The sequence below is a fragment of the Muscardinus avellanarius genome (assembly GCF_963383645.1).
Source record: "Muscardinus avellanarius genome assembly, chromosome: 15".
Taxonomy (NCBI): Eukaryota; Metazoa; Chordata; class Mammalia; order Rodentia; family Gliridae; genus Muscardinus; species Muscardinus avellanarius.
In genome coordinates, this window is record NC_137801.1 from 40,645,317 (window position 1) to 40,658,267 (window position 12,951).

Consider the following 12,951-nt stretch of genomic DNA (forward strand, 5'->3'; position numbering starts at 1 on the left):
ACCACACACAATAAAAAAGAATTGTAAGAATTAAAGACTGACAATACCAAGTGTTGCAAGTAGGCAGGTCAACTTAAACTCTCATGCATTGCTGTTGAAAATATAAAATGACAAATCCACTTTGGGAAACAATTCATCAGTTTCCTATAAAATATCACCTGCACTCACCATATTTTGCTTCTACATATTTATCAGGAGAAATAAAAACATGCCTACACAATGACTTGTACACAAATGTTCATATAAAAATTTATTCATAATAACCCCAAACTGGAACTGACTCAAATGTTATCAACACTTTCAAAGATAAGCAAATTGTGGTGGGAATCGGGTAGGGGCTAAATGGGCGATGTGTACATGTATGTCTACACAAGTCTTTTACCACAATACGATGTATGAATATAATGTACCAATAAAAATTTTTAAAAAATTGTGATATAGCCTCACAATAGAATACTGGAAATATAAAAAAGTGAGATGTGCAACATATGCATGAATTTTAGAAACATGCCGAGCCAAAGGTGCCAGGTATAAAAGATCACTTACTGTATGATTCTCATGAAATCTAAAAAAACCCTAATGTGTAGTAATAGAAAGTAGACTAGTGGTTTGTTAGCTTCAGTAGGGGAGCAGATAACTGACCACAGCATAACATTTGAGAGTGCTTCAGTGAATGATGGAAGTGGATGTGTTGATTATGATGATAATTTCACAGGGGTATACACATACTGAAACTCATGTAATTATACACTAAAATGTGTGTAGTTTTATATGTAGACTGAAACTAAATGTAGTTGGTTTAGGTGAGATAACATGTGTAAAGCTCTCCAGCATAATTCATGGCACACAGTACAGAGCAAAGGTTATTTCTGATGTCCCTCGACCCATCTCTTTAATATTCCTCCATGCTCCTGCTCTCAGCCTCATGTGTTATTACATCCACTGCCTCTCTAAATCCCTCTTCTATGCGAGGTGCAGCTCCTATTGCCCCCCAGCCTGAATGTTTCCCAGGTTACTCTCAGTAGGCAGCTCTTACAGCCTCCACCACTTGTTTCTCCAAATTTAGCATGGCTGTATATTGAGTTGTGTCACTCTCATCTTACTAAATGCCTCTGCATCTAGCTTCAATAGTGGTTTTGAACCCCTCGAGGACGAGCATGACTTTGATGCATACCTCATCCCTGGCCACTGTAACACTGTCAAGAGGTGTTTCTTGTTGTTGGTAGTCTGGGCTGGAGCCTCTCAGCTTTGATGGATTCCTGCAGATCTTTTACCCCTGGTCAGCAAGTTCCTGGGGCAAAGAGACTGTCAAGAGAGATAATGTGGTGGCTTGAAAGGAAGCAGGCTTTGCAGACCAACATCCTGGCCCACATTTTGAGCCTGTTCGCCATCCACCTATGCAATGCTGGCCAAGTCACTTAGCCAGACTGAGCCTTGGCTTCCCCATCTGTTTCTTGGGTGTTAATTTTGGAGTGAGATGAGAGAGGAGTGTGTCAAGTGTCTAGCTACCATCTTCTGTTAGGGAGAGCTGGATGAATGGGTATCGGGTGAGACCCCCAGTCTGGCAGGGAGTTCACAGAACTGACATCCTTATTCAGGGAACACCTTGACCTTTGGGTTTTTGCCAATTCATTTGGTTTTGGTAAACTTATTTCCCCAGAGAGGAGAGAAATAGGCTGGATTTCCAGGCTCTGCATCCCTCACAAAAGCTTGCTGTGTTTCTCCAACCTTATCCACACATCTGGTTGTACTTAGTTCTCTAAAAATGTACCCTGCTTGCCATGTTCACATTTCAGAACATGGGGTAGCCCCAAGGGGGAAAGCCCTCATAAATACCATGCCTTTAAACCAAAGAATCTACATACTTCCCGAAGACGAAGCTCTAGGACCAGGAGGAGCATTACCCCTCTTTATGATCTGCATGCCAGGGCTGACCCGCTAGGGTCGAAAGCTGCTAGGACTTCTTGTCTAAGGAGTCCAAAAATACAAAGGTCTTTTGACTGCCTAGGAAAGGTCACTTCCAAAGAGGAGAGGTCAAGAGCAGAGCCCTGGCTCCGCCGGTACATTTCTCTAGTAACCAAGAGCATGTCAGTCTGTCTTGGGCCTTTCTTACTCATCTGTGCATAAGTGCTTCAGTCTCCACTGGAGTCCCTGAAACGAGCGAAGCAGAGCTATATGTCTGCGTGTTTGTATCCATGCATGTTCTCAGTGCCTACAACAGTGCCTGGCTCAGAGGAGATTCTATACTAATGGTTTTTAAGTAGATGAATATTATAAGGTTAGAATTCTAAGCCTCTATTTAGTTGAGACAAGGCAAGAAACCTTATCTCTGAACTGTTACCTCATTGGATAGAGATATTTTGCCTAACCTGTGATGACATGAGACGTTGTTAAGTCCATAATGGCTGACTAGTAGAGGGAGTGCTACCAAACGTGTCTTCACCTACCACGACCATGCTCATTGGTTTTGCAGGGGGTAGTAGGAACCTCCCCCATTCTTTTTACTCTTCTTTCCTCCACTCACCCACTCCCAATATGATGGTGTACAGCCTGGAGTTTCTCACTCAATGGTCTGCCCCTGAGGATCAGACAAGAGATCAGGCTTGTGTTGTGGTAGGAAGTTAGATTCAGATTACAGTAGAGTAGAGTAAGGGTTGTCACAGATTGAGAGGATAGGTGTGGTGGTGCATACCTGCAATCCCAGTACTTGGGAGGCTGAGACAGGAGTGTTGCAGGTTTGAGGACAGCCTCAGCAACATAGCAAGACTCTCAGCAACCTAGCCAGACCCTGCTTCAAAAACAAAAGATAAAAAGGGCTGGGGTGTAGTAGCTTGGGTATAGAATGCCCCTGAGTTCAATCAACATTAAAAAAAAAAAAGAAAGAAAAAGAAAAAGAAAAAAGTTATGAAAAGAGGTAGAAAGCTTTCACAAGAAAGTCTGTTGGAACATAATATTTTCACCAATGGGGAATAGCTCCTTTGTTGGTCCATGAGGAGGGACACAGAGGGACACAGGACTTGGTTAATGGCCTCCAAAGGCCTTGAGCAACTCAAGAGCATTTTGGTGAGGCCGGTGTGCTCAGCCAGAGACTCTCTGAGTGTGATCTATACCTCACTGGCCATAGGTCTTTGAGGTTAAAGAGCTGATGAAATGCAGTAGTAGTACTGCCTGAGGACAGAGTGAAAAGCAGAGCCTACCTGGCCTGAACCAGCCTAGTGCCTGGCACTGACAGGAAATAAAAAATGGCTCCCCACAAACCTACCTTTTTCAGGAGGCCAGCATGTGCCAGGTTCTTTGGGAATCTCCTTGTATCCCTAGAAAACCACCAAGACACCACTGGAGTCTTGCTTGGGTTCCTACACAACCTTGACAGGTCAGGTGGACCTAGAATACACCCTCTTCTACTTACTTCGCCACACCTTCACTTTGCAAGGGAGGAGAGGAGTCACAGTTAACTGAGGTGAGTGTCCTCCAGGGGCTTTTCATTATGGCCTCAGACCTGACCAGCCATTCCTCAAGTTTCATATTCACCAAAGGAGATGGCTCCTTGGTTCTTATAATGAGTGCCCGGGATGGGTGTATACAGAGGTAAAGAGAAATGATTCATTGTGATTGAGGTTGAGATGGGGAGGAGACAGAAACCTGTTCATGTGCCCTACACACTATATTTGATCTGTGACAGATAGAGACAGGGATGAGAGAGTGACCACCATCGAGGCAATAGACAAATGCACTTCTGGGCCTTCGCTTCTGGCCTTACAGCAGACCCCAGGAGGTTCAGAATGCACCACCCTCGACCAGTGTCAATTTTGCATGGTTGAAGTCAGAGTACTCTGTCTTTGTTCTCTCTCTGTTTTTAATTTTATTTAATGAATTTACATATTAATCTTATATATTATTTTCTGTGGTACTGGGGAGTGAACTCGGGGGCATTCTACCTGTGAGCTGTACCCTCAGCACTGTTTATTTATTTTTATTTTGAAACAGGGTCTTGCTAGGTTGATGAGAGTCTCACTACTTGCTAAGGCTGTCCTTGAACCTGTGATACTCCTATCTCAACCTTCAAAGTACTAGGATTAAAGGTGTGTACCTCAACACCTGGGTTAACTTTATTTATTATATCTTATGGTACTTCAGATTCAAACTAGGAGCCCTATACCACTAAGGTACACCCCAGACCTTTTTATTTTTTTTATTTTGAGACAGGGTCTCACTAAGTTGCTGAGACTGGCCTTGAGCTTGTGATCCTCCTGCCTCAGCTTCCCAAATCACTGGGATTATAGGCATGTCCCACCCCACCTGGCTTCTGTATGTGTTCTCATGAACAGCTTCAGTAACCTATCTTTGCACAGAGCAAAATGCTTGAGAATTCCTAAAGCCAATGAAAACTCCCACTCCTGTGTGTAAACAGTAGAACAAGCTCCCTTCTTTTGTTCAAGGAGCCAGCCTGATGTCTTCTTATAGGAGCTGTGTCTCTCTTCCTCAATGGGAGCCCCAATGAAACATGGAGCCCCTTGCCTGTGTGTTCACTTGCATGTCCACACCAGGAAGGGCTAGTCCATGTCTGGCAGGTGATGTAAAGAGTGAAGTTAAACCAAGCTGAGTGAAGGCCAGTCTTGGCCAGTGAACTTCTGAGTGTCAGAAGTGTGCAACATTAATGGCAGGATTTTCACTAACACCAGTAGAGCTCGTCTCTGAAACTGGAGTTTGATAATACTTGCTGCTACAAAAGAAAAAGAAAAAAGAAAAAAAAACTGAGCTGAGCTGAGTTGAAAATACAAACCCTACCCTCTTAGAACCCTCTGGAACAAAACATCCTTTCTGTATAGAGATTGAGTTTGGTTTCCCTAAAAAATTTCTTCCAGCAACTAAAGAAGAAAAATGCTTTACTTGTGGGTACAACACCCAGGAAGATTATCTCTTTGACCTCTGGTCCTCAGAGGCAGCTCCCACAGGTGTCTCCAGTCAGCTGGGAGATACTCCATTTTCTCTGCACCTTCCCGCTTCCTGCTCCACATTCCCACTCCTCCTCTGACATCCTCTTTCCCAGAGGCCTTTCTGGAGTGCCCCTTATCCACCCAGAGCTTCTGCACTTACTGTACAGCTATACATTAACTCATACTGATTCCCATTCTCCATGCATTGTGTTACACTGGTCTTTTCCACTGAATAATTGTGAATGTCACAGAGGAGACACTGCAATTCTTTGGTGTGTCCCAGAGTTCTGAGTTCAGAATTCAGTAGGTGCTCAATAAGTGAATAAATAACTTTTCTCCACTTCCCCACCTGTGCAGCAGGTCATCATGTAATCTAAAGAGTACTATAAGGGGACAAAGGTTTGAAAGAGCTTTGATAAATACAGATAAATGAAGAATATCATTATCCTAAGGGGCTCAAAAAGATTTTTGCAACAACCTTTACTGATAATCTACTCTGCATTAGCTCCTGGACAGGCAAATATAATGGTAATTGAGACTTTGCCCTGGACAAGCCAAAGCATTATTATGAAGTGCCCGGAACCAGGGTAAGGAGGAATGGAAGCCTTAGGGGTGATGAGTATGGTATTTCAACAGACCTTAAAGAAGTCACCAGGTGTCAGCTGGAAGAGAAGAGGATGAGCAGTGGGGTGCCCTGGGCATGGGCTGATGGCTAAAGGTATGGTGGGGCCATGAGTGGTGCTCAGTGGAAACTATCAGGATGCAAGGAGGTCATCAGAGACCCCAGGGGTGGCAGCAGGTCACCAGCTCTGCTACAGAGGGGAGGGGAGGCGAGGATGGTGCAGAGGAGATGGAAGCATGTGCAGCTGGAGAGGAAAGGGCTGGTGAGAGGCAGGCTGGGCCCTCCAGGACACTAGAGGGTGATGGGCAGAACACAGGGCCTGCACCTTCCCACTACTGAGGGGCTGCTGAGGTCAGACTGGCTGGGCTGGAGGCAAGGGCCCGTTTCTCCTGCTCCCTAGATAGGTGAATCTGCCCCTACTCTATGACCAGTTGTAAGCAGAGGCTTTCCCTCCGCTCCTCTACCTCCAGGTCTCAGCTTCACAGCATGCCTACCTACAGAGGCCCTCTTTGTCCCCGGGTCCTCTGCTCTGTTCTCTACTTCTATCATGATATGACCTGACAATTTGTTCTTGTTAGTTTTTCTGGTCTTTCTTCACTGAAGTGTCAGTCTCATGAGAGTGGGAACCTTATCCCCTATCCCAAGGTATCACCAGTGCCTGGCATACAGTGTGTGACACACAGTAGGTGCTGAACAGTGGTCTGACTGTGTAGCAACTTTAAGAGCATCAAATTTAAACCCACAATACTGTTCCTAGGTTACAACAGGAACAACATGCCCCAATGTAACAGTCCAGAAACTGGGGTCACACTGTTACTCTTGAAGACAAGTCACATTACATTTCTAGTCCCTCAAGTACCACACACCCAATAGTCCAAGGTGGACTGGATCCTAAATCTAGCCTGGTCAAGGGACACCTGGGCTTGCACATAAGGTCTTCCATGGCACCACAGCCAGTTACAGAGAAGAGAAAGAACAGGTTTCCATGGGCAAAAGCTACCATTTCTTTACTTAGCAGGACACATGCCTTCCTCAATAATAGATTCAAATAAGCAGAGCAAATTGTGAAAACCTGTGGTTAAAAATGAAAGGGGAGAGGTGGGAATAAAGATTCTACCAGATGGCCGCCTCTGACAGGTGTGGTAGAGTCAGCTGCACAAACGTGTCTCAAAGGGTCTTTTTCATCAGCATGTTTACTGGCATACTGCAGAACTGTAAGCCTGCAGGCCGGAGCAGTCTGGAAAGAAAGACCTCAAGCCTGGACACAGAGCTGTCCTCACCAAGAAGAGTAAAAGGAGAGAAAGTCATTCGTGCCTGGTTAGCAGGGTGCAGTCTAACCAGCCATGCGCAGGGAGGACCGAAGCCAGCCCCTGAGGTGGGTGAGCCAACGTCCCACATACATCCACCTCCCACTGCCCCTCTGCCCTCACCATCTGCTCTGCCCACACCCAGCCGCTGCTCACCAGTCACGCTGCTCTCTGGTGGGCAGGACCATACTCTATGGGTGGCTCCCAGGAAAATGCCACCTGGTCCACTCCCTGGTTCAAGTAAGATAGTCTTCTGCCCCCAGGGAGCCTGTGAACTGTGCCCATTTGGAGACAGAGGCTGGCCGATGTCATCCAGCTATCTGTGACCAATAGCAGGTTGTCTGTGTCTGAGGTGTTTTCATGGGTCTCATCCAGCCTGACTCGGGCACATTTCCCATCATGCTCCTTACTTTGCGGATGGTCTCCCTGGATGGGCCACCTGTCTAGCACTTCACCTTTCTGTGTTTCCACTCCATGGCATGAGCTGGCTCGCACTGAGGCTGGAAGCCCTGTAGAGAGTTGGTGCTGAATCCATGGGCAGCTATTACAACTGGGTGATGGTGGGGAGCTCTCCTGCGAAACAAATCACAACACGAGGACAGCCTGCCCCCTATCAGTGCTGTCTGAGGAGCCAAGATCCACCTCAGCAGTAGACACCCTTACCATCATGCTAGGAGATAGTGTCACTACATCATCCTTAATTCTCACTTAATATATAAGAAAACTGACACACAGCAGAAAGGGCACACAGCTTGGCCAGGGTCACAGAGTCTGCAATGGTGAGTCAGATCCACCAGGCCTACTCCATAATCCCCAACAAAACCAGTTCACCCAGACCTCACCTGTCCCACTGTGCCACAGGCCCTGTACAGAGGCTATAGGACCCCACAGGCTCAAGGCAGAGGCTGCCTCTTGATGATAATACCTTGACCATGTCATTGCCTTAGCCTTGGTTCCCATCAATAAAATATAGGAATTATTATAAAAGTCACCTCATTGGGCAATTAGGAGGATTAAATACTCAGTAAACATGCCCCATTTTTTCTGTCATTAATGTGATTGTTCCAACTGGAACATTCCAGGTCTGTCTGACCATTTCTTCTTCCCAGAAAATTTATATATTGATTTCCAATACACACTTTTTATAATTTACCCCTCTACCTCATTCTTCTACTTTCTCCTCCCTCCAACCTGACATACCACTGAATCTGTCAAATTCATTCAACTTTTCAGAGCCCCTGAATGGGACAGATAGAGTGAGAAGGGTAGGAGTGGAGAACGGAGGAGCTGGTGTGATTAGACATAAATAAACTCTCACAGGCTCCTCTTTTATTTATTTATTTATTTATTTATTTATTTATTTATTTATGTGGTACTGGGGGTGGAACCCAGAGGCTTTCTACCTCTGGGCTATACTCCCAGACCTCTTTTATATTTTATTTGGAAACAGGGTCTCACTAAGTTGCTGAGAGCCTCACTAAGTAGGTGAGGCTGGCTTCAAACCCGTGCGATCCTCCTATCTTAGCCTCCCAAGCGAGGGGATTAAAAGTGTGTGCCACCACGCCCGGCTTCAGGCTCCTCTTTTTAAATGGCACATTCTGTCCTATAGTGGGCAATTTTGTTTTGTCTTCTGAATAAGTAAGAGGATGGTTTGTCCATGGGTCTCTCCCCAGCCCCCAGCCAGTAGGTATGCTGAACAGCTAGCCAGCTTCTAGCCTGGCTCATTGCACCAACTCTTTAACACTCTGGGATATTTTTCTTTTTTCTTTTTTCTTTTCTTTTTATCTGGTTCTGGGATTAAACCCAGGGATGGTGGTCTTCCACTGACCTACGTCCATTGCTTTTTTATTTTTGAGACAAGGTTGCTAAATTTCCCAGGCTGGTCTTGAACTTGTAATCCTCCTACCCAAGCCCTGTGAACATCTGGGATTACAGGCTTGTGCCACAGAGCCTAACTTTGGTGCCACCCTGAAGGCCTGGTGCCCAGCAGCTAATAAGCACTTAGATATCTAGCTAATGAGGAAAATGTATTTGGTTTCCACCCTCTGAATGGATACACTGTTTGAAATTCCCAGCTCTGTCTCTGGCTCATTATTAGTCCTCCTTCCTTCTGGCCTCCTTCCCTCCGATGTAAACACCTTGAAGGATTGCTTTCCTATGGGTTTGATTTGAGCAGTGCCATGAAATCTCCTCAAACCTTTAGACTACAAACCACAGCAGCTTAACACCTCAGGCCATTCTCCACTAGGTCATCCTGGCTGGGCTCAGTACCCCCCCCCCAACCCAGCCAGGACTTTCTCCTTGACAGAGCCTGGCTGTGGGGAGCCCAGTGAGTGGGCGCCTTCCTCACCACTCACATACTGGGCTGGCGGAGGTGTGTGTGGGGGGTGCATTCAGGGGACAGGACAGAAGGGAAAAAAGAATCTTCAGGGAGAAGAAAATAAGGCAAGATACAAACTCAAAAAGCATGTCAGGCGGGAGGGCCAAGGATGGTAGGCGGAGGTTGGAAGGGGTGGGAGAGGTTTACCAGCACAGTCAACAAACAAGGACTGAGAACACAAAGCCAGGCATTGTGCTAAAAGCTGAGGCAGTAAAAAGGAATTTTTATTTATAATTTATACCCCACCTACTTCCAAAGAAAATTTTGAAGGTGACTCACAATGAAAACCATGCATGCAGCAAGATCACTAAACTAGAAATAGAAAATAAAATCTGTGGAAATGAAGAAAGGAAATCAGCATTTCCCATTACTGAGTGACAAGTTCCTGAGTATCTCTCTGTACTTCAGTCCAACAAAACCATTTTACAGGACAAGGAGGACAAGAGCCCAGAGGTGGCCAGGGCAGGCAAAGGGCAAATAGAACTGGTGCCCAGCGCCTGCAACACCTTCCAGGGCCCATAAAAGTATTTATAAAATTATTTTAAAATCAGAAGAAGAAAAAACGCCATTAAAAAAAAAAACATTTTAAGCCTGGCGTGGTGGTACACACTTGTAATCCCAGCATTTGGGAGGCTGAGACAGGAGGGTCATGGTTTGAGGACAGCCTCAGCTACTTAGGCCCTTTGCAACTCAGTGAGACCCTGTTTCAAAAATAAAGAATAAAAAATCAGGCTGGGGGTGTATCTCAGAGACAGAATGCCCCTGGGTTCCATCCCCAGTACTGAAGAGGGAGAGAGAAAGAGAGAGAGAGAGAAAAAAAGAGAGAGAGAGAAAGAGAGAGAATGTTTTAGTATACAATATTAATATATTTGTCTTTATACCAACACATTTATAACTATATTATATATATATATATATACTAGAAATTGAACCTAGGAACATTCTATCTCCAAGCTACACCCTCAGTTTCTTTTTAGTTTTTATTTTAAAACAGGATTACTCCAAGTTGCTAAGGCTAGCATTGAACTTGTGATCCTCCTGTCTCAGCCTCCCAAGTACTTGGATTATAGGCATGAATCACCACACTCAGATTATTTAATATAATTTTTTGGAGGGAGAAAGAGGCCCACAAGTATCAAAGTGTTGGAGCCCCCAAAGTTTTACTGCAGCCCTGTCCACAAACTCATTAACCCCAAAGCTCATGTCCTTTGCATACCTCCACAAACAGATTTGCTGTAGGCCCTATAGCTGAAAAGAACATGGTGAGATAAGAAATTCTCACTTTCATACAAAGGATATGGAGTAGGAACACTTATCCACTCTATAGTGCAATTGTGGGGGAAATGTAGTTTTAAAATTTTTCTTTATAACCAACCTATTTTTTTCTTATCAGTTTCACTAGGTAGCAGACAAAAAAAAAAAAAAAACCCAAAAAAAACTTATATTTTGTCCAGTTTGGTAAATTTCAGTCTGGTAGAACAGTAAAAACAGCTTTCATAGGTAACCTGAATGACTCAGGTAACTCTCAACCTTTTGAGACTGCTTTCTATGCCTCTGGAATCCCAGCATGGCAGGTGATCTGACTGTCCTACAGCAACCCAGAGAGAAGTCCTTGGTTTCTGTTGCCTGTCCTGAATCCTCACTGATCTCAGCTTCGAGAGGCTGAATCAACCTGTTCTCTGATTCCATGACCTCGGGGTAGGATGGTACCATCTTTCTTCCTGCATCCCTAGAGTCCATGATCCCTTCCAGCTGCCTGGTGTCCTATCACCAGGCCTCTGCCATTCAGCAGGCTCTCTGTAGCTGCTTGTATCTCTCTCAACTCCCTTACCGAACAATTCTGCCCCACATCTGTGCCATTGTGTGGGAGATTCCCCTGGACGCAGCATGCCTGGCTGAGGGCCTGTCAAGCCCAGACACTCACTCTATTGCCTTCATATTTCATGTGCTTTAAAGAATTCTCACTTGCTAGGCTGTGCCCTAATGTGCCAGTGGGGGAAATGGTGAAGGTGATAACAACATCAACAGAGAAGAGCGCTGGGGCCTGATCTGCCTGGTCCCTCTTCCTCTTCCTCTTCTTTTCCCACACTCCATCAGATATACAGGACAGGCTTCTCATCACTATCTTGAGATCCACTCAGCCAGGCCTACCTCTATATTATTATTATTTAATGGTCCTGAGGATTGAACTCAGGGTCTTACAGATATTATGCAAATTCTGTAATCCTGAGCTACATCCAAAACCCTTTATTTTATTTTATTTGAGACAGGGTCTTGTTATGTTGCCCAGCCTAGCCTCCAACTTGTATCCTTCTACCTCAGTCTCCTGAGTAGATGGGATTACAGGTATACACCACCTCAACTAAGGCCTAGCCCATAATATATTATATGGAAATTAAAATAATTTAAAGTCCTTTTCTTTCTTACAGGGATAAGAAAACCTGAAAATACAAGATTTTAAGGATATAAAAATTTATCTAAAAATAATTTCAATAAGTATAACCCCATTACAGAAACATGTAAGTTCAGTAGGAGAGACCAACTGTACTGATATTAAATTCCCAAAAAATGTATTCTATGTGTCCTTACTTAGGGAATATTGAACAACAGGATAAACAAAAATTTTAATACTTATTTTTCAAACCTTCCTCTCATAGGTGTGTGTTATATCAACCCTTGATAAAATAGGCCACAATATTAGGCATTTCTCTGATTTAAAAAAAGCTAATCTTTGTGGGTCTCGTTGTGCTGCAGGTGGTGTTCTTATGACTAGATGCATCTTGGGAGACCCAGGAAAAACAACACATCATGTATCACTTTTTTTTTTTTTTTTTTTGGTGGTACTGGGGTTCCTGGAAGCCCTTCTACCTCCGGGCTACACTCCCAGACCTACACTCCCAGACCTATTTTTACATTTTATATTTGGAAACAGGGTCTCCTAAGCCAGCGCGCGCGGCTGGCTGGCTTCGAACCTACGCGATCCTCCTGTCTCTGCCTCCCAAGCGCGGGGATTACAAGCGTGCGCCACCATGCCCGGCTGTATCACTTCTTTCAGGCAAGTTTTAGATGTGGGAACAAAGACAATGTCCATCTCTCCTACCCTGAGAAAGTCAGAGAGCATTCAAAATCAGGCATATAGTATAACCAATCGCTTACCTATAACAGTTCTTTTGAAGATTAATCATTATTCGAATTGTGAAGAAGAAAAGGTTTGGGAATCGGGAAAAGAAATGAATATAGAAAATAAAAACTCAACAAGTATGAAATGTTGGAGAATAAGAGACTAAACATCAGTATCTTTTAGGTTTGCAGTCCAAACTATCAAAGGTCTAGATATATATTATGATTCTTACCCAGGGTCAGAAGAAAGATTCTAGAAAGCTGTGAGTAGCTGCCCTAACCATAAAGATGCATTGGAAGGGACTAAAGAAATCATCTGTCTAATCCCTGCCTTTGAAATAGAGAACAAGACAAAGATGGCTGATATCACTACTTCTGTCAACATTATACTGGAGCTCCTGCTAATTTCAAGAAAGAAAGTAAATAAATTTTAAGGGTGAAGGTTGAGAAGAAGAAACAAAACTTTAAATATGTGCAGATAATATTATGGTGTGAATAGGAAATCCAAGAGTCTACAAATATTATTATCCTAAGTAAGAATATAATAAGATTTCTAGATATAAAATTAAAATAAAAAACATAAAT